The 21,307-nt window shown below is 37.6% G+C and overlaps 1 non-coding gene and 1 pseudogene across 1 annotated transcript; both read right to left on the bottom strand.

The window, feature by feature from the left end:
- The window catches only part of LOC114651509 (retinoic acid receptor RXR-beta-A-like), a 285,453-nt pseudogene that overhangs the window by 205,293 nt on the left and 58,853 nt on the right, over positions 1-21,307 (bottom strand).
- On the bottom strand, positions 12,487-12,560 carry trnan-guu (transfer RNA asparagine (anticodon GUU)). Its single transcript has one exon. It is a non-coding gene; the product is annotated as a tRNA-Asn (tRNA).

The following is a 21,307-nucleotide window of genomic DNA, read 5'->3' as shown; positions in this document are numbered from 1 at the left end:
CCAAAATACCTACTCTGTCTCCTCTTGATCTGGAGAAACAACAGTTCAATTCCAAGGTTTTTCTGAACTCTTCGTCCTATCACTGAAAATACAATAGAAAAAAAAAACAAATCCATCAAATGTATGTCAGAGATTATAGTTCTGTGAGGCCAACAGGATAACAGCAATTACAAATGTCAGAGGTACAATCCTTAGTTTCCCAAAATGGCTAATCTACAATCTTGATCTGTGCTTTGATATCATGATCAAAAAACTCATGAACAGGAAAGGAGAATGCAATGCCCTGGGTGCCTGCAGACTTGGTATGGTCCTTTTTCTGGGGTGTTTATTCACAAACAACCACAATTCCAACAGAGTTAAAAAAGTGCAATTAAAATCCTTTAACAGATAAGTACATTTAAGTAGTGCATTTATGGAGGTTAAGTTAATCAATCAATATATAAAAAATCCAATGAATACATTAAAATCAAGGCAAAATCAGAATCAACTTAATGTCCTTAACTTGCCTCTTGGACCACAGTGTATCTCTCTCTCTCTCTCTCTCTCTCTCTCTCTCTCTCTCCCTCCTGTCTTCACCAACTTGGAATGTTCTGCAGAGCTGAGACGCCAGCAAGCACAATCGACTGTCTTTGGCTCGTCCCCATCATTTGGCATACTTAGGGACCTGGCGAGCCCAAGATCCCTTGTCTCACCACCATCTTTTGACATAGGTAGGACAATTGTCAGAGCAATATTCTGCTCCTGCTCTTCATAATGCTCAAAAGAAGGGACCCCATCCCTGGAGCACTGTTTGTCTTGCTTCCCATGAGGTATCTCAATTGCCTCACCTCCATTCCTTTGCACCCACTCAAACACCAATTCAAACACTCTTTATCTCACTTCATTTCTCCCTTAATTTGTTTCCTCCACTCATTCTCGATCTTTGCTTTCTTTCTCATTTTCTTCTTTCCGATTTCACCATTTTCAGTCCTACTCTGACCCCTTTAATCCTTGCATGGGAAGGTGCTTTCACTGATAACCTATGGAGCATTAATAGGTAATGTCTGCACTGATTGTACACACAATGAGCAATCAGCCAATTTCCACATTAAACATCCAGTGGCCACAAGGTTTTATGCCAGCATGCACCACAGATTCCTGATGTGCTTCACCGCTGAGGTAGACCTGAATTAACCCCAAGTATGCAAATACAACTATCTCTCTCTTCGCAAATACAGGGACTGAATGGCAAACAGCAGCAGCACATACTACTAACATGCTCCTAACAAGATACTAAAGAAAGCCATATTGCTCCTCCTGAATCTGAGGTTCAACAATTGAACTAAGTCTATATTTCAGTCCTTCAGCAAGCTATCCAAAAGAGTGATGTAAAAATTAAAGACTCCATATAAGGCATTTGAACTTACCTTACCAGTGTCACAGATGCCTATAGTGGACATGTTGTGCTTTTCCAAGTGTTGCTGGAGAGTCCCTATGCTGAGCTCTGGAACCTGGAGTGCCTTTGCAACATCAGTATGGAGAGGGAGACAGCTTGGGAACTGCTATGCCTGCATCTTCACCACCGCTTCTCCATATGCTAAGTCTCGTTGACCTGGGTGTGCGGACAGTGGTTGTACTTTGTTATTTTGTAGCTGGGAAAAGCATGGCAGATCGAGTTACCATTGACCCCGGGTGATCCGTGCAGAAAAAGGATGAGGCTGATCATAGAGGTGTTACAGATTAGCTGTGGAGGGTGAGTCTCAAAGATAAGATCCTGACCTGGAATGCTGTTTGTGGCATCGGTTCATTAAAGGAAGACAGCCAAGAGACCATTAAATCTGTAGCTCCACACAAGAAAGATTGCCTACCCAAATATAAGCAACAGATCACCCACCACTGAAAGTTCAGCGTTTAACACCTCTGCTGTGCAGCATAACAGCACAGCATTCAACATCCCTGCTGATAATATAGTTTTTGGACTTTGCAACACTGAAGAGGAACACCCCCAAATATCCATTTTTTAGCAGTTCTGGTAAGATCTCAACCTCCCCTCTGGTATTGCCACTCCTGTACTGTTTTACCTAATGCAGAGACATCAACCACAGAGATGGACCCAACTCCAACCGATATCTCTGCCACCACTTCATCCAAGCAGCTGAATCTGCTGAGTTTATTTAGTTGAGGTCACCATTATTCTATGTTTGCTGAGAACAGTCTGAGCAATGTTCCACCTGCCCTTTCTGGATTGTCAAATTGTTTGCCAGAACCTCTTCAAGAACATCAAAATGTCATTCTCTGTGGCCTCACCCAACTCCATCCATATATGATCTTTTGCTTAAGTAATTTTTGTTATTTGTGCCTTTTTGTCATGTCAGTTCCTCTCCATAAGATCTGGACAGCCTCCCACTAATATTACACAGAACGAATCTTTCTTCAAATTGATAACTTTCCCTACCAATGGTGTCCACCAAAGAGTGTTAAGGTGACCAAAATGACAGAAACCAAAACCTTTCTGGCCACATTTTTTGAAGGTACCTCCACTACTGATGTCTTGTTGCTCAGACTCTATATCTCTGACCTCTATCAGAATACTGGAGAAGTACTTTCAAAGGTGAAAGTTAAATTACTCTCAAACAGAGGAATATACTACTCATTCTTAAAAAACCTTCACTGTCCATCTCAATTTTTGATTTTTTTCTATTGAGCACTCCACAGGCAGATAGAGAGTCTGCCAACTCCACCTAGATTTAAAATATACACAGTGCTTAAAGTGGAATGGAATGTTTGTGCTGGTGCTTCTAAGATTTTAATTAAGTGTTCACTTACTTCTCATGTCGTCCCTTTATTTTCTGTCCCTTGATGATACGCAGAGTGCTGGTTATGCACCTTGCTGTTTTAAGCGATAATTAAGAGAATAGTGTGTATAAGTAAGGAGACTGTGTGGAAAGCTACACAAAGAGGCAAGCTAATTATTTAAAAAATGTTTCAACTGTCTACTAGTTCATAACAATAAATTGGGATATGGCATATGTAAGTCACTGAATTGTCAAATAAAATGTCCTGTAGCGGCAAGACACAGCTAGAAAACAGATAAACATTCACAAAGAATCATAAGTGCACAAAAAAGCATTAACAATTATTCTCCATGAAATATGACATGACAAAAACACCTCTAATATGAATCTGATTATGGTCTTTATGTACATTTGACATTACCTACATGACAGGTTTAGATGTTTATTTTGGAGCATTCAGTTTCTAAAAAGCAGAGTAGGAGCTGCATACATTGCAGCATTCCATGACTTCTATTTGTCCATTCCAAACAGTGAAAAAATAGTATTGTGATTATTACTGTCCCATTAAGAAGGGTTTTCTGCCCAATAGTTGCTCGTACAAGGATGTAGTATATTTCCTTATAACACTAATAAAAATATATCATTTGGAAAACTCAGGTATTGATATAACAGTGATTGTATACCAAATTGGAAGCACACGGCTTTTAAAAAGTATGCATGACAAAGGGTGTGTTTCTCACACACACTCAATAGGAGTATGTATTCAATGCACAAATATACAAAGCCTGTTTTTCTCTACCTGCGCTAATTAAATGACTGATTTAACTGTTTCTGACTTACTTGAATGTACAGCAAGTGTATATTCTGTCTCCTTTTCTGTCTACTTGAATTTCTCTAAGATGGCTTTCTAGTTGTCTGCTTCTGACAACTTATAAAGAACTAAACAGACTAAGGCCCAGATATCTCTTTTATCTATTGGTGGATGACTTTATGTAAGTATCCATGTGTCACATCATTTAGAAATGGTGAGCGAGCCCAGATGTTCTTCCCCAGAGCTGCCCTCTTGTGGCTTTAGGCTGCACTCCAATCCTGAAAACATTTTTTTTTCAGCACATCACAGAATGTGTTTCAGATTTGCAGTTCCCCAGCAAATAATGAGCACCATTATGCAAGACATAGAATTTCCATATCTGTAAATAGACTTTTTTCCATTACTGGTAGGTCCATCCATCCATCCATTATCCAACCTGCTATATCCTAACTACAGGGTCACGGGGGTCTGCTGGAGCCAATCCCAACCAACACAGGGCGCAAGGCAGGAAATAAACCCCGGGCAGGGCACCAGCCCACCGCAGGGCACACACACATACACACCCAGCACACACTAGGGACAATTTAGGATCGCCAATACACCTAACCTGCATGTCTTTTGACTGTGGGAGGAAACCGGAGCACTCAGAGGAAACCCACGCAGACATGGGGAGAACATGCAAACTCCATGCAGGGAGGACACGGAAAGCGAACCCAGGTCTCCTTACTGTGAGACAGCAGCGCTACCACTGTGCCACTGTGCTGCCCTACTGGTAAGTCACCTAGTGTTATTGTACAAGATTTTACAATAAATAAACAATTTATTTCTATGATAAATTGCATTTTTGTATCCAGTTTACAGTGCTTCGTTTATTTTATCCTGAATTTAAAGCAAAGTGCACACTTTCTTTTTATCAAAGATACACTGAAAGTTTATATTAATTAATGTTTTAAAATAAGATTTTGAACTTTCTACTGTCCTTTTTTCCATACAAAGACAGCATATTCCAGAAATTCAATAATGCTGAGCATCAGCTTCATGTGCGGTCCCTGCTGCTTTAAAATGGTGAGCATCTCATAGATACACGCTGCTCATGTGTTGTATGTTGGTTGTATGTGCAAGTAAGAATTTCACTCTACTCTGCATATGTAACAATACTACTACTGCTAGTATCACTGTTTTAAATATATCTTTCTGCAAATTTGATCAAGCTTTCACCAACTTATTTGCCTCATAGTATGGTAAAAAATGATTATGTGTTTTAAGTGAAATCTGATATCATATAGTTATGCACTGAGCAAAGAACATTCCCCAAACTGTTAGGTAAAATGTTCTAGACATTGGCACAGTTTGATTCACCTGCTGAGGAGAGACCTGCAGTGAAAATAGGTCCTGTTCATCTCTCTTTAGAAAGGCACTAAAAATTCACCACACAAGACAGATCCCAAAGATGAGGCCAGATATCTGAGTCAGCTCAGATCATGAAGACGGAAATGGAGGCAAGCCCCCTCAGGAAGATAATTAGAAGAGGCAAGCTAAGGGAAATGGAAGGCTCCTATTCTTTTCAAGCAAAAAACTCTGTCAAGGAGTTCCAGGCCTCCTAGCAGGACTTTAAACTGCATGAAATAACAATTATTAAAGTATCTGGACTTTACATGCACATCGGGAAAGCTGATTTTTGTTTTCTATTCAGTAAAATGCAGTTATTCATTACAGAAAATTCTCGTTTACCTTGATGGTAAAATATGCAAATAAGAATTCCACTATAATATATACACCTGACAATGCAACTACAACTACAACTACTAATCTGAAAAATAAGCATGCCGGCATTTATTCGTTAAGACTCTTTATTTTTATTGTAAGGCAAGTTAATGTTTTAGTTACAGTAGCAGGGATACACAAATGCACTCAAAGAAAGCTAGAGTAGATTAGTTCATTCAAAGGCTAGTGCTATGCAACCTGTTTCACTGACATTAACCCAATGAACACTTTTCATTTATAGTTTGTGTTAATCTAACTCAAAATTCAATTAGTCCATTTCAAGCTGAAAGAAATTAAAAAGAAAATTAGGAACACTACACTTCATGATCTGCTTTACCAAGTAAGGATCCCAGTGGTAACATGCCAAGCAGGACACACAATTTGCCCTGTTACATCACACAGGTATTCTCTGTATCTGTGTATCTAAGCAGAATATTTTCCATTATAGATGAAATCACCTGGCAATACTGTACAAGGGTTTAAAATAAAGTCATTTTATTTCTACTGATGAGAGCACTGTGTGCAACTTCGAGTAGTATTTTAACTTATTTTTAATTTAAATCAAAGTGTGACGATAAACACCATGTCCTTACTAGAGATGAGTGGATCTCGCTGAAATCACTTCACCTTGAGTCTTCAGTGGATTACAATGGTGCAGTGTTCTTTAAAGCATCCCTGAGGGGTAGAAGAGCATCTGCCAACTACGCTGGACCAATTATTGTGGTCAGAAATGTGACTTTTATCTCCCCCCTATCACCACAACTAATAGCCACAGAGTATGTAGGGGTGGGGGGAGCTATGCCTATCACTACTTCATCTGCACTACATAGTGTGAAGCTTAACATGCTGAATCCAGCAGTTATGGCACAACATAAAATGAGTTTATGAAAAACAACAAAGTATTTTCATGATTTTGTCATTATAGTCAGGTATTGTATCCCTCAAATGAAAATACTGCAATTTTTTTTAACACCTAAGGGGAGTAAATTAATTGGAGTACCGATCTGGTAGTGACTTCCCGCATATGTGTATATGGCATACATCATTCATACATGCACGAAGCAAATCGGCCAGGGCCATAAAATGTGAGGTGGTACAGGTTTACAAGGTATAGGTTTTTGCCTGAAATTGTGCATACACAATTCAAACAGTGCAGGTAGTGCAGATCGAATAGTGACTTCCCCATTCAACATGGCTGCTACAACTCTGTGATGTCATACTGGCCTCACAAAACATCACTGGGTGCTGGGAAAAAAAATATTTGTTCCTCACACAGGAATCTCATTTTGGTTGCTTGTACTTCCAATCTAATTATTTTACCCATAGATGTGACTCTAAGTAAAGACAAGGATGTAAACCAGTAAACTGAAAGTTTATTTGAAGGACTTTGCTTCACTTCACCATGATGTTTTGGTACATCCACAAAGTTGCTACAGCTCCAGCAAAATACCAGTCAATCTCTCAGTTAACTCAAGTCTAATGAATAAGGCCTATTGGTACATGAACTCCTCCATTCTCTACAGCCTGCTGACACTTGCCTATAAGAGAATACGCCACTGTTTTTTTGGAGTGGACCACAACCTCATATATGGTAGTTTTAATTCTCATTCCAATTACATCATTCTAATCTAAACACAATCAAAAATGTGCACTGAAGATAACAGTCTGAGGACCCCAAAAAGACAACATCCATTATAAATTGCACAGATTCAGCTCTTAGGTTCTGAAACTGGATACTCGCCAAGCCTCATCTGTGCCTAAATATCCTCTCCTCGAAAATCACAAACAGGACTGATGGCAAAACACACTCTTGGCAGAATCTGGCACTCATATTGAAAAGACCTTACTTAATACAAAATATGTTAATACAACTCCTACTTCACAAATACATTGGCCAAAGGGTGTACATCAGTGCTCCTGGACCCCTGGACTCTTAAATCAATTTCCATCAGGTAATATTTTGTTTTTCAAGTCCATAAAGCACATGTTGACAGGATTTGGCAAACTTGTATGAGCCTTCCGATATCTGAAAATGGACAAAAAGCCGCCCACTGTTGTATTACCAAGACAGAATCAATTTTTTCTCCAGGATCTGCAGTTCAACTATCACAGGCTTTCCCATGGTGTTGAGGTGTATAATCCCTCAATAAATGGAAGAAATTATCCTACCTCTCCTTTCAAAATGAAGACCACCACTCCAGTCTGCCGTTCTCAACGCACTGTGCCCATGTTCCACACAACACTGAAGAGACAGGTTAGCTAAAACACTTCAGCTTGTGCTTTCAGCATTTCTGGTCAGATACCACTAAACTCTGCAGCCTCAGACTTGTGCCACATTTTAATCACTGCAGAAGCATAAGCCACTGAAATGGTCCCAATACCAACAAAAGTAAAAACTGAGAATCTATAAAAAATACACAAACTTATATAGCTTGTATGTGGATAGTGAAGACAACCTAAAGCACCCAAGAGAAACCAAGGCACCCATCATTGAGGTACAACCGTGGGGCAGTTATCAAAACATTACAAATGGAACACAACTAACTAACATCCACACTTACTGGCTTGCTTTCACTAATTAATACTGAGTACTCCCAAGTGTCATTGATCAAGTTCAAAAAGACATATACATATATTCATATTTTTTACCACTTGTCAATAAATTAATGCAGCAACACTTTCCAGTTTAATAAAATATGATGAAAGGCTACAAGCATTTTCTTCAGACAGGACAAGCAGCTACTACTGCTGTGATAAAGCAAAATTAAAATGTCAACCCTACTCCGCAACATCAGGTACTGGTCATACACTTTGGGTAAATTATTATTTGCAGTCTGTGTCATTACCTGAGCAGATCTGTTTCTAACAAATAATGTACAGGACATTTCCTAAAAGAAAAGCAAAACATTTACACTAAGAACCGGGTTCATTGATTGGTTGATAATTTGAAAACACATTGTTATATTCAACTTAAAAAGGTATTTGCAATCTGAGCAGCTGCATTTAAGAAAAATGTTTGTTATAGCTACTGGTACTTGCTACATGTGTATGGCACCCTTAGCAAATGGACACAATGCACTGTAAAGCAGAAAACAAAATAATTCTGCTATGGATAACACAAGAGAGACAATATTTTTTTGCTTTTATTTAGAAATTTATGTGATTTGGAACTATTTACAAAATAATGTCTCATAGAGTTTTAATACAATCTCCACCAATTAATAGTTAACCGTTCCAAGATACACAGGATAAAATATAATAAAATGATGGTTTATTTTCTATTTTAAAGATGCAAAGAAATAGAAACATAAAAAATAATTTTGGACAAATAAACCTTTTTGACTCCTTGGTCTACTGCTTTGTTTTTCCTCAAACCAATATCAGTGTTATTAAGGCATGCTGCTCCTGGTGGATCCAGCATCCTGTGTTCAAATACCACACTGTTGACTCAGTGTGGAGATATATTGTTCTTCCTTTGTATATGTGTGGGAGTATAGCATCCGCCAAGTCAGAGGTTTTCTTTTCTTTCTTTTTAAATTTTTGTTCCTTTTTAGTCATTCTGTTGTGTATTCAGACCATTGTGTGTGTGTATATATATATATATATATATATATATATATATATATATATATATATATATATATATATATATATATATATATATATGTATGTATTTATCTAAAGACCTTCTGTAAAAATCCAAATTTCCCCCTGGGGACAAATAAAGTTTATCTATCTATCTATCTATCTATCTATCTATCTATCTATCTATCTATCTATCTATCTATCTATCTATCTATCTATCTATCTATCTATCTATCTATCTATTCCAGTTTTCCTCCACATAACCCATAATGTGAAGGTTGGGTTAACTCATGACACTAAATTGACTTTGTGTGGGTTGGTTTGTAAATGGGCTAATTCAGGGCTGACTCATGCCTTAAGCCAGATGCTGCTGGGACACATTCTAACCTCCAGGTCCTTCAATGGGATTAAGTGGGTTTGATAATGTTAAATTACACAAAGTGAGTATGGTTAACTATGACATTTATCCAACACTATTGTAGAATTCACAGTATTTACCCACTATAGTCACCAAAAAAGTTCCGAGACTTTTCAAGTAAGCAAGATAGACGTTGATGGTAAGGTAGTTTACATTCATTAATTATGGTGTTAAAGAGTGAATTTCACTGTACTCTGTATATGTGGGAATATTGTAGCAATATTGACCCCATACATTTATATACTGTATTTCATTTTCATAACTATTGTTTTAATGGCTGTATAAAAAGTGTTTATATAACTCTATTAACAATTCAAAAATATTGAACAAAGCAGTGCCTCTTTATTAATCATTCTTTTCTTAGCCAACACATTTCATTGATTAATATAGGTACATTTTACTAGCAAAACAGAACAAAACAGAACACATTTTAAAACAATACACAAAAAAATGCATTACTATAGTTAATACCAAGACCAGAGGCGAACTAGCATTTAAATAAAACTAAAGTTGCTTGTCAGTTAATTGGGCTAATATGGACTCGGATATCCAGGAGGGTTACAAATGATAAGCAATCCCATGATTCTTTCTAAATAGAGGGATCTTCCTGAGGTGCCCAAACATTAGTAAACTTGGAGAAGTTTGTGATAGTCAAGTGAAGCTAGTTTCACAGAGTTGTGAAATAGTTGCTATTGTTAGAGCTTCTGGTGATGATTCAGGGATTTCTTGAATTGACATATAGAGAGGCCAGAGACCAGAAGTATTGAGGAGCCAACGGGGGAACTGAACCTGGTCCTGTTAGCACTACATCCAAAATAATTTGAGGTTAATACAGTATGTGCATTCACTCTTGGGCTTTTTTTAACCACTGCTTGTTTTATTTGTAACTTTCATTTGTCATAAGGTTTGTGGATACCACAAGTAAAATCAAATTTAGGTTTTTGTGTTTTTCTGGATGTTTCCTCATTGTGGAAATAGTTAATGTGAGTTTCATTATTCAAAAGAATTGTACCCTGTTCCCTTCATTTAGGACCTGTTAATCTAAAATACAAATAATAATATATCAAGTCTATTCTCTATTATAAGTGATCAGTTTAAATCACCTCTCAAAAATGCATCATGTGAACTTATTAATGGCCTGAAAACCACAATAAGGAAATGATTTAATTGATGGACATGGTCAATATTGGATTTTCACCAGTTTACTGTAAAGATTTAGACCTTTATTATGCATTATACCCAGCAAGTTTATTGTTGCTTTCAATTAAATTAAATAGCGTAATTGATTTTAATACATTCTTGTTTAATAAAATGGTAGACAGTGGTGACTTCTTTCAAGCCTGCCAGACACGCAAGTATAAATTTTACTGTATTCTGTAAACATGACAATACTGCAACTCTGATCAAATAACAAGTATTTTTTCACTTAAACATATAGAGTTTTCTATACATACTACACACATATAAATATACATACACAACATTTTTCCTTGTTATTATTTAAATGTTTTTATGAAATAGATTTTTTGTATTTCACTAATATAATCAGGTTATGGGTGGCACAGAGGTAGTGCTACTGTCTTGCAGTTAGGAGACCCAGGTTTGCTTCCCGGGTCCTCCCTGTGTCTGCGTGGGTTTCCTCCCACAATCCAAAGACATCCAGGTTAGGTGCATTGGTGATCCTAAATTGTTTTGTCTGTGTGTGTGCCCTGCAGTGGGCTGGTGCCTACCCAGGGTTTGTTTCCTGCCTTGTGCCCTGGGATTGGCTCCAGTAGACTCCTGTGACCCTCTAGTTAGGATATAGCTGGATGGAATCAGGTTATTGTTTGCTTCATTCTTACCTTATCAGCAAAAGAAATCTATGTATATTTTCTATTTTACAAATATACAAAAGTTATCAACCTATCTCAAGCTCAGTGCTCCCGAAATTACCACATCAGCAAAATGTGTTTTCACTTATGAGACGCTCTTACTCCAGTTTAGGGTCACATTGGGCTCACTAATACTATATGTATTTCCAGACATTTAAATGAATTATCACTTTAATAATGCTCTGTCATGATTAAAAAGCATCTATAGCTCGTTCTTCCTATGTATTTTTTAAATTATCCTCATTTCAAAAAGCATGTTTCTGTTACCCAATTACAGTTTTCAAAATAAAACACTATTTTTGGACCTATACAATTTCTAAAATACATATAAAAATATAAAAAGGTGTCGTTACAGATATTACATAAAGTGGAAAGTATAAACAAAACAAATTCTTCAGATATGATGTGTTTGCTCATTTTCATATTATCCACCAAACTCCTATTCCCGTTCCTTCCATTTAAAAATACACGACACCGGAGATTCTAGCATCGACTAATCCATGCGATCTGAAAGGGCACAGCCCAATAGAAAATGCTTGAAAATATGTATTTAAAATTATACTGCTACTGTGCCATTGACAACATATTAATAAGTCGTATTTTACGGATACAGTAAACATCCTACAGTTGTTAATATTACATTGGAAATTAATCGTGCAAAACCAGCTGACAGGATAATAATCCATAGACTTTTAACTTCCAGGTTATTTGGTGAGTAGTTCAGATAAAGTATCGTAATATTAGCATACTGTTGTCAATGTCGTTCTTTTTTATTTTACTAATATTTCGATTATTTTATGATGAATTTAAATGAATTCCCCACATTCCGTTTTGCGAATCACTTTCTGTATGCACAGAGCTGCCACGAGTACCTGGCAGATGCTGCCCCTCGAAGGCTGAGGCCCAGATGAGGAAGGACGTTCTATCACGTGATCTTCATGTGCTCTGCCTTAGTCCTTAAAATGTCCCGCGATCCTAAACGACAGTAATAACAAAACCGAATGATTTTGTGCCTACTGTCTCAAAATTATTATGGCATGTCACGAATGAAAGCAGTTATACAATGTATGCAAAGTGCAGATTACACACCCCATTAAAGGGAAAAATTCATGTTGTATCGGTGGACACGCCGTATTAGAACCGACAAATCATTTGTTTTGTATTATTAATTTTAAAAAGCACATAACGTAGTAAGCGACGTAGGGTATACTTTTTAAAATACTGGTCGCAATTACCAATTTAAAAAAAAAAAAAACATGCACCCGTCCCTGGGTGGGCTCGAACCACCAACCTTTCGGTTAACAGCCGAACGCGCTAACCGATTGCGCCACAGAGACAAGCTGATTACTGTGATTCTCAGGATCCTATACAACCCTGATCAACTTTAAGTTTCTATTCATTTTTTTCTCGAATGATTTTGCTATTGATTTGAACGTAACAAATACTTTTAAACAAAACGCTGAACGAAGTGAATGCACCAATTATATTAAGTGAGTTGTACATAAACTAATATTTATTCTTGTAATCGCGCACTTGCTCATCCGGTCAAAACCTAACAACAATGTAACAAAGAAGTCTGTTTCAAAAGTGTGAAAGTGAGGGCGCCTTTCCGCGATATAACCATTTTCAGCGTTCATTAAACGTCATCGTTGATCTTATTCATTTGGCGTGGAACTGTACCAACGTCCTTAGCTGAACTGTGGCAACCGAGTTGGGTCGGGCAACACGCCATACCTGCCCGTACTTTAAAGTGCGAAAATTAAGGTTTGAATAAGAAGCCACGGTAAACGAACTCCTTCGAAATCTTTAAAATAACTTCTAGTTTATATAAAAAACGAATACTGGTTCTCTTGTTATCATAAAAGGAAATGCAGCATATTGTTTAAAGTTAGACTATTTTTTACTGATGTAATCACTAGGAAAATAATTTGATATTAATAACCTAATTTTAATATTATGCTGTCTTTGTCCTATTTAGGTGTGTATGCACGAGGACTGATTGAAAAGTAACGAGGCCGTCCGTTTCTCTTTCTGAGAGGTAGACATGGGAATGCTGTGCAGGTGTTTGTGAATGGCATACATCGACCTGTGTGAACCTGCAGTTGGACCGCCGTATTCTTCAGCGTTCTGTCACAGCGAGTGGAAGCACCACGTACGTGCCGGATGAAGAAGACGTTCCTGTGAGTGTACGGCAGGAATGTGTGATTGAATTTTGCGTTTAGCTTGGGAAAACAGTTGTTAATAAAACTGTTACGGCAAGCATATTCATTTTACGAACTTTACTTTTCAATCAACCCAAGTATTTTGTGTCATTTCAGGCTTTTAATGACCTGTTGGGCACAGCCATCAGCAGTGTGTCTGTTTGTGGAGAGAGTGTCGACCTTGTCGAGAGGTTTACTTACCTTGGCAGTGACATTCATGCCTCTGGTGATTCATCCTATGAAGTCAGTAGACGGATTGGGAGAGCATGGGTGGTCATGAGGTCGCTGGAAAGGGGTGTGTGGCACTCCCGATATCTATGCAAAAGAACGAAGGTCCAAGTCTTTAGAGACCTGGTGCTTCCTGTCTTGCTATATGGTTGTGAGACATGGACGCTATCCAGTGACCTGAGACGAAGACTGGACTCCTTTGGTACTGTGTCTCTCCAGAAAATCCTTGAGTGCTGTTGGTTTGACTTTGTGTCGTCGAATGAGCGGTTGCTCATGGAGTTCCGAATGAGGCACATTACCTGCATTGTGAGGGAGCGTCAGTTACGGCACTACGGGCTAGTGGCACGTTTCGGTGTTTCAGCTCATAAGATCCTCATTGTTGGATGTAACCTTTTTGAAAATTCCCCTGACAAATAAGACAATGATCTATTGTTAGTGACAGATCATTTTCTATAGCCCCTTAACTTCATAAACTTTAGAATGATCAGTCAATAACAGAAACGCCCTGTCAGTCTGAGAATTTAAATCCCTGTGTCTCTATGGGATTGCCACTGGGTACTCTACTGTATATTCTCCCATATCCCTAAACTGCCTTGGTTAGGTTAACTAGCAATTCCACACTGGCCCATGATTGTGTGTTAAATTTGGGCCCTGTTTTGGACTTGTGTCTTGTCCATGGCTGCTTACTTCATTGGGCGCATGTTTGCTGGGATAGGCTATGGTCATCGGATTAGATGGGTTTAAGAATATTATGTTTGTTTTTTTTTTTCATAAAAATGCTGTAATTAAAAATTCAGATTTATGTATAGTTTTATGCACATCTTTCCTGGTGTATTGTGTTAAATATAATTTTTGTGCTTTTGTCATTTTGTGTTTAAAATTAATCTTGCTGTATAGCATTGTGAAGTAGTAAATGGACGTGCGCTAAACTATTATTAGATTTGATGCAGCAGGTGGTTTGAAACTTGAAAGTGCACATTTCAGAAACACAGGAGTTATGGCGGGCTTATTCCTGTCTATATCTAGACAGAGGTGATTAAGAAGGCTAATAGGATGTTATGTTATACACTGATCATCAACAACATTAGAACCAAATGCCTAATACTGTGTAGGCCCCCTCGTGACTCCAAAACAGCTCTCATCCATTTCCGTGCTGACTAAACAAGAGCTCTGAAGGTGTCACATGGTATCTGGCACCATGATGTTAGCAGCAGATCTTTTAAGTCCTGTAAGCTGTGATGTGGGGCCTCCATGGATCAGACTTGTTTTTCTAGCACCTCCCACAGATGCTCAATCAGATTCAGATCTGAGGAATTTGGACGCCAAGTCAACACCTCTTAAGCCATTCCTGAACAATGATTTGCTGAAAGAGTCCACTGCCATCAGGGAACACTCTTGCCATGAATGGGTGTATGTGGCGTGCAACAATATTTAGGTAGGTTGTAGATGTCAAAGTAACAACCACATGAATACCAGATCCCATGGTTACTCAGTAGAACATTGCCCAAAGCATTATACTGCCACCATCAGTGTGCCTTGTTCCCATAGTGCATCCTGCTGCCATCTCTTCCACAAGTACAGTAAATAATGTACAAGCACCTGGCCATCCATATGATCTAAAAGAAAACATGAATCATCAGACCAGGCCACCTTCTTCCATTGCTCCATGATCCAGTTCTGATGCTCACATGCTCATTATAAGCGCTTTTGGCAGTGGACAGGGACACTATGGCTTGTATATTTGCCGCCCAATAATAAAATTGAAAGTTATGTAGTGCTATGCCACCTTTTACTTTAGGTCTTTGTAGAGTTGCCTTTTGAATGCGTGGATGACGTCAATTCTAAATATATAAGGTTATAATTTCTTAAAGACAAATTGTTAATGTATATAGGGATGCTCTGAAATAGAAGTTTGGGAAGGATGTTCATCTTGACAGTATTGATTCTCCCTGCTAATGTGAGATGGAGGATTGACCATCTGTTAATATCTTGTTTGATTTTTTCCATGCCAACAGCAAAGTTTTGTTGAAAAAGATATTTATATTTGCTTGTGATATTTACCCCTAGATATATAAACTTCAGATAAAATAAACTGGATACGTGTCCCAAGTAATATTGTGACCTGTGTTATCAGACCTTCTCTTATAATCCCTCTACCGCTAATGAATTTAGTAAATGGTCAATAATGATTGCAAAAAGCAATGATGATAGAGGGTGTCCTTGTCAAGTACCACATTCTAGTTTAAAGTAGTTTGAGATGAAGTTGTTAATACAGACAGAGGCTTCTGGACTCGTATAAAGTAGTTTTATCCATGCACATATTTTTGGGCCAAACCCAAATTTGTGTAATGTGGTGAATAGGTAGTCCCATTCAACTATGTCAAATGCTTTTTCTTCGTCCATAGATAGAAAGATTGCTGGTGTGTTAGATTTTATAGGTCAGTATATTACTTGTGGGTGGCATGGTGGCGCAGTGGGTAGTGCTGCTGCCTCGCAGTTGGGAGACCTGGGGACCTGGGTTCGCTTCCCGGGTCCTCCCTGTCTGGAGTTTGCATGTTCTCCCCGTGTCTGTGTGGGTTTCCTCCCACAGTCCAAAGACATGCAGGTTAGGTGGATTGGCGATTCTAAATTGGGCTGGGTGTGTTTGTGTGTGTCCTGAGGTGGGTTGGCACCCTGCCCGGGATTGGTTCCTGCCTTGTGTTGGCTGGGATTGGCTCCAGCAGACCCCTGTGTTCAGATTCAGTGGGTTGGAAAATGGATGGATATTAAATGCAGACAGAGGCCGTTGTATCTGTTCTCATCCTCTTAGATCTGAATGCCGCATTTGATACCATTAATCACAATATTCTTATAAATCACCTTAGTCAGTGGGTGGGCCTCTCTGGCAGTGTCTTAAATTGGTCTGAGTCTTACTTGACAGGTAGAAAATTCTTTGTTAGTTGTGGTAATTATACTTCAAAGAAACGTGATATTCTATATGGTGTTCCACAAGGATCTATCCTGGGTCCACTGCTCTGTTCGATCCATATGCTTCCGTTAGGCCAGATTATCTCAAGGCATAATGTGAGCTACCAGAGCTATACTGATGACACACAACTGTATTTATCAATAGCGCCTGATGACCCCGACTCTCTTATTTCACAGACCAATGTCTTACTTATGTTTCTGAATGAATGAGTAGTAATTTTCTCAAACTAAATAAGGAGAAATCAGAAATCTTAGTGATTGGCAAAAATGGATATAATGAGGGTATTAGAAATAAACTTGATCCATTAGGCTTGAAAGTTAAGCCAGAGGAAAAGAATTTAGGGGTAATTATTGACTCTGAATTCAATTTTAAATCACATATTAATCAGATTACTAGGACAGCAATTTTTCACTTAAGAGATATAATAGCAAAAATTAGACGCCTTATAACTCTGTGAGATGCTGGAAAGTTAGTTCACACTTTTGTTTTCAGTTGAATAGATTACTGCAATGCACTCCTCTCAGGAAGTACCCAAAAAATACATCAATCGATTGCTACTAGTGCAGAATGCATCTGCCAGAGTCTTAAGCTAGGAAAACAAAGGGAAAAAAAAGAAAATCTGAGCACATCTCTCCAGGTTTGATGTCACTACATTGGTTACCCGTATCATTTAGAATTGACTTTAAAATACTGCTTATGGTTTACAAAGCCTTAAATAATCTTGCTCCAAAAAAGCATCTTGGAATGCTTTTCACCTTACACTCCAAATCGTAACCTTAGATCTTCAAATGAGTGCCTGTTTATACAGTAATTCGAAGAGCTAAACTTAAAAGAAGTGGTGAGGCAGCATTCTGCTATTATGCACCTAAAATCTGGAATAGTTTACTGATAGAAATTCATCAGGCTGATACAGTGGAGCACTTTAAAAAACTGCTAAAAACCCATTACTTTAACATGGCTTTCTCATACCTTCATTTTAGTGTAACCCAGATATTCTGTATATGCATTTAATTATCTTTTTTTTTCATGGATCCAAAATCCATACTAACCCCTACTTTCTCTGCTGTTCTCTTTCCAGTTTTCTGCGCCACCACCACCTGATCAAAGCACAGTGAAGTCAATACATTAATGGATTGAAGGCCAGATATCCACATGACCATCACTGTCTAATTCTTCCATGTAAAGCCTGAAAACCATTTGGACTGATTTAGATAATTTACGTTAGGTAGAATGCCTAGTAGGGGCTGGGCGGTCTCAGGGCCTTGGAACCCCTGCAGGTTTTGTTTTTTTTTTTTTCTCCAGCCCTCTGGAGTTTTTTTTTTTTTGTTTTGTTTTTTTCTGTCCACCCTGACCATCAGACCTTACTTTATTCTTTGTTAATTAGTATTGCCTTATTTTTCTTTTTTTTTCTTTTTTCTTTCTTCATCTTGTAAAGCACTTTCAGCTACATCATTTGTATGAAAACATGCTATAGAAATAGATGTTGCTGTTGTAAACAAACAACGAAGATTAGAAGTAATGTGTCTGCCTTTAATAAATCCAGTTTGGTCTTGTCATATTTTAGTAGGAAGCACTTTCTCTGTCATTCTGTCTAGATAACATTTTAGCTTGTCAATCACAATATTATGAAAAATACATAAAACTGGCCAATACTAAACAATTCACAGTATGAAATATCACATTTATACCAAATAGAAAGAAGAAGTGAACTTATGGCTGTTCCATTAAACCACAATTAGGAGGGAATGAATAAAGGGAGTAAGACAGAATATGGTAACAAAATGCAGTAAAGTACAGCATCTTCTGTCCAATGAGACATTCCTTCACAATATTTCATCATTATCTAACTTTTTTGCAAATTGTATTGTTTTCTCTCCTTTTAAGCGGTGAACACTAAATTACTGCCAAATTAAATGATATCCTAACTCACCTCACCTCAACTCTACTCCATTGGACCTTTGAACAAGGCCCTTATCCTGAAATTTCTTCAGCCTGGGTATGACATTAATTTGCATCCAGCCCTGCAAGGAGGTCCTCCAACTTGCAGGAAAAACTTGGGGGTTGGTGGCAGGATTGGTACTCCAGCCACTGTAAAAAAAACTCATGCTGTTCCAGTGTGGTGCTGAGGTGTCACCCATTGTGTGGCTGTACTCGGGTCCCAATTCGGGTGGTTTGTCATGTGGTGGGTGTGGCAATGCACTGTAATCAGCGAATGCTTCCAACCTCCTCCAAATATTGTGCCAGTAGAGTCAATTAAGCTTTAAAGTTCATCTAGTGTTAAGATCATTTCTGGACCCACTTCCAAGATCAGAATCAACACAATCTCATGCCCAGAAACACATTAATATCTTATTTTGTGTCAAAGAAAGGGTTCATGATTTGCCCTTTTTAGTTTGAAAAACATGTCTGATAGCATTATTATCCATCTTCTACTATTTATAGAATGAGTCATAACCATGACACTTAGCAGAAGGAATCTAGCTTAGTCTAATAATACATGAGAGAAAACAATGTATGTCTAGATTTACTTTTCACCCAACTGCGGCAACCAACTAATATCCTATAGGTAACTTTAACCACCAAACTACATAACAAGTGTCATAAGCACCCTCTGGCACAAGCTACGACTACAGTTGCATACAAACGTTAGGGCACCCTGTTTCACTGAACATCGAATTGAAAAGAAATTAAATCTTCAACGTTCAAACTTAAACATGTCGTATTTTTAAGACAGAGTTTTGCAAGGAATTATAGTGCAAATATATGTAAAGAATTAACAAAAAAAATGTATAGCTAGCTATTACTAACTTACTAGCTATGTTAGCAAGTAATGCCTGCCGGGATGCCCAAACATTTGAACATGACACATTTATTTATTTATTTATTTATTTATTTATTTATTTATTCTCAATCTTTTACATTGTGCAGTTAGTTTTTGTGAATTAAAATGTACAGAAATGTTTAAATTAGTGTTTTTCTGAGGCTGGGTTAACTTCCTATAATTTATAAGATTTAGTAAAGCATGCCCAAACCTTTATTTTTATATACACCTATATATGTAATATTAATTTCAAGACATGTGAAACATATTCTAACATATATTACATTTAGTTCAAAACTATTTCTATTTTGTGCACTTGCTGAATTGTAATTGGTGAACACTGGACTTTAAATCACAAGTACTCTGGCACAGTTCCTACGTTCAACTCACCCATAGTTAGTTACATTTGCCAATACCTAAAATGTGTTCTAAGTATTTTGAGTAATGTATCATTAAAATGTATTTTTTTATGTATTATTCACTTACATATATCAGTCAGTCAGTCTATTTGCTGAAACCGCTTTATAATCCCAGGATTACAGAAAGCTGGAACCTGCAGCAGCATATGTGTATGATCCGACGTACTGTATATTAATGTACCTATTTGCCATGTTCATAAGTTACATTAATTTCAGTAGAAAGTACAATACATAGTATTTATTTCTGGGAAAAGGTGGTGCATTGGTTATTACTCTGACCTCACAACCCCAAGACAATATTTGTTACTATGGTGTTTACTTGTTGCTATAGGTAAAGGCCAAGGTGAACTTTATTATGCTTAAATGGGAAATTCAATCAGTCAAGTGCATTTAAAATTAATAAAAAAAAATATAAAATGATAGCAAGAATCATAAAAGGGGATATGACACATGATAGTTTACAGTTCTTCTTGATCTGCGTATATCATTATTTATAACTGACAATCTAATTGCTGAATTTCTTAAATTGCATAATTTTTTCTGCATTGCAGAGCATTCTGTTTTATGGAAGACAAACAACACTTGCTGAAATTTCTAATCCATAATGACAGTACATTTACTAAATTTCAGTTGGTCATCAACAGCGATTCCTGAATGTTTGGAGAAGATGATGTTCTAAATAAATTATATATTTGTTTAAGCAGGATGGGCTACTGTCTCATCTTTTTTACAGTTAAGTATTTTTTTCCTGGGAGCTCTTGTATAGCACAAACAAAAAATTTTAACTCAGCAGTAGTGCAGTTGTACCGACAAGTGATCTCCTGTATAGGTCTAGTTCAAGCACTCAACCCTATAAGGTAGGAATTGATTTTGGCTCAATACAATCTAAAAAAAGAAGGACTGAGTACCATTCATATGGAATACAGCACCAGGTAATAGGTATTGGGGTGGTTTCTTCGCCAACTTCGTGTGACTTCATTTTCAAGCACAAGCCTGCCACCTTCTGGTAAGATGAAAAAACCATCCTGACATCCAAATGCCTACAGTTCTAAAAAAAAAATACCACCTGAGCATGAAACAAGAATTCCCTCATAACCAAAATAATTTATTGAAAACTCAGGAATCCAATAACAATGCTAATATATTCTGGTCCAAGTCACTTTAATGCAAGTTCAACATGTGACATTGAAGACTGTTAATGTTGAAGGCCAATTTTATACAAGTCACTTATTAACTAGTTTTCTAGTAAAATAGATACTCACCTATGGTGGGCTGGCGCCCTGCCCGGGGTTTATTTCCTGCCTTGTGCCCTATGTTGGCTGGGATTGGCTCCAGCAGACCCCCGTGACCCTGTAGTTAGGATATAGCGGGTTGGATAATGAATGGATGGATGAATAGATACTCACATCCAAAAGAAGTGTTATCTCATACCAACCTGTTATTGCAG

The sequence above is a fragment of the Erpetoichthys calabaricus genome, chromosome 1 (genome assembly GCF_900747795.2).
Source record: "Erpetoichthys calabaricus chromosome 1, fErpCal1.3, whole genome shotgun sequence".
In the NCBI taxonomy this organism is placed as follows: domain Eukaryota; kingdom Metazoa; phylum Chordata; class Cladistia; order Polypteriformes; family Polypteridae; genus Erpetoichthys; species Erpetoichthys calabaricus.
The sequence above is the reverse complement of the archived record's forward strand: the minus strand, read 5'-3'. Positions and strand labels throughout refer to the sequence as shown.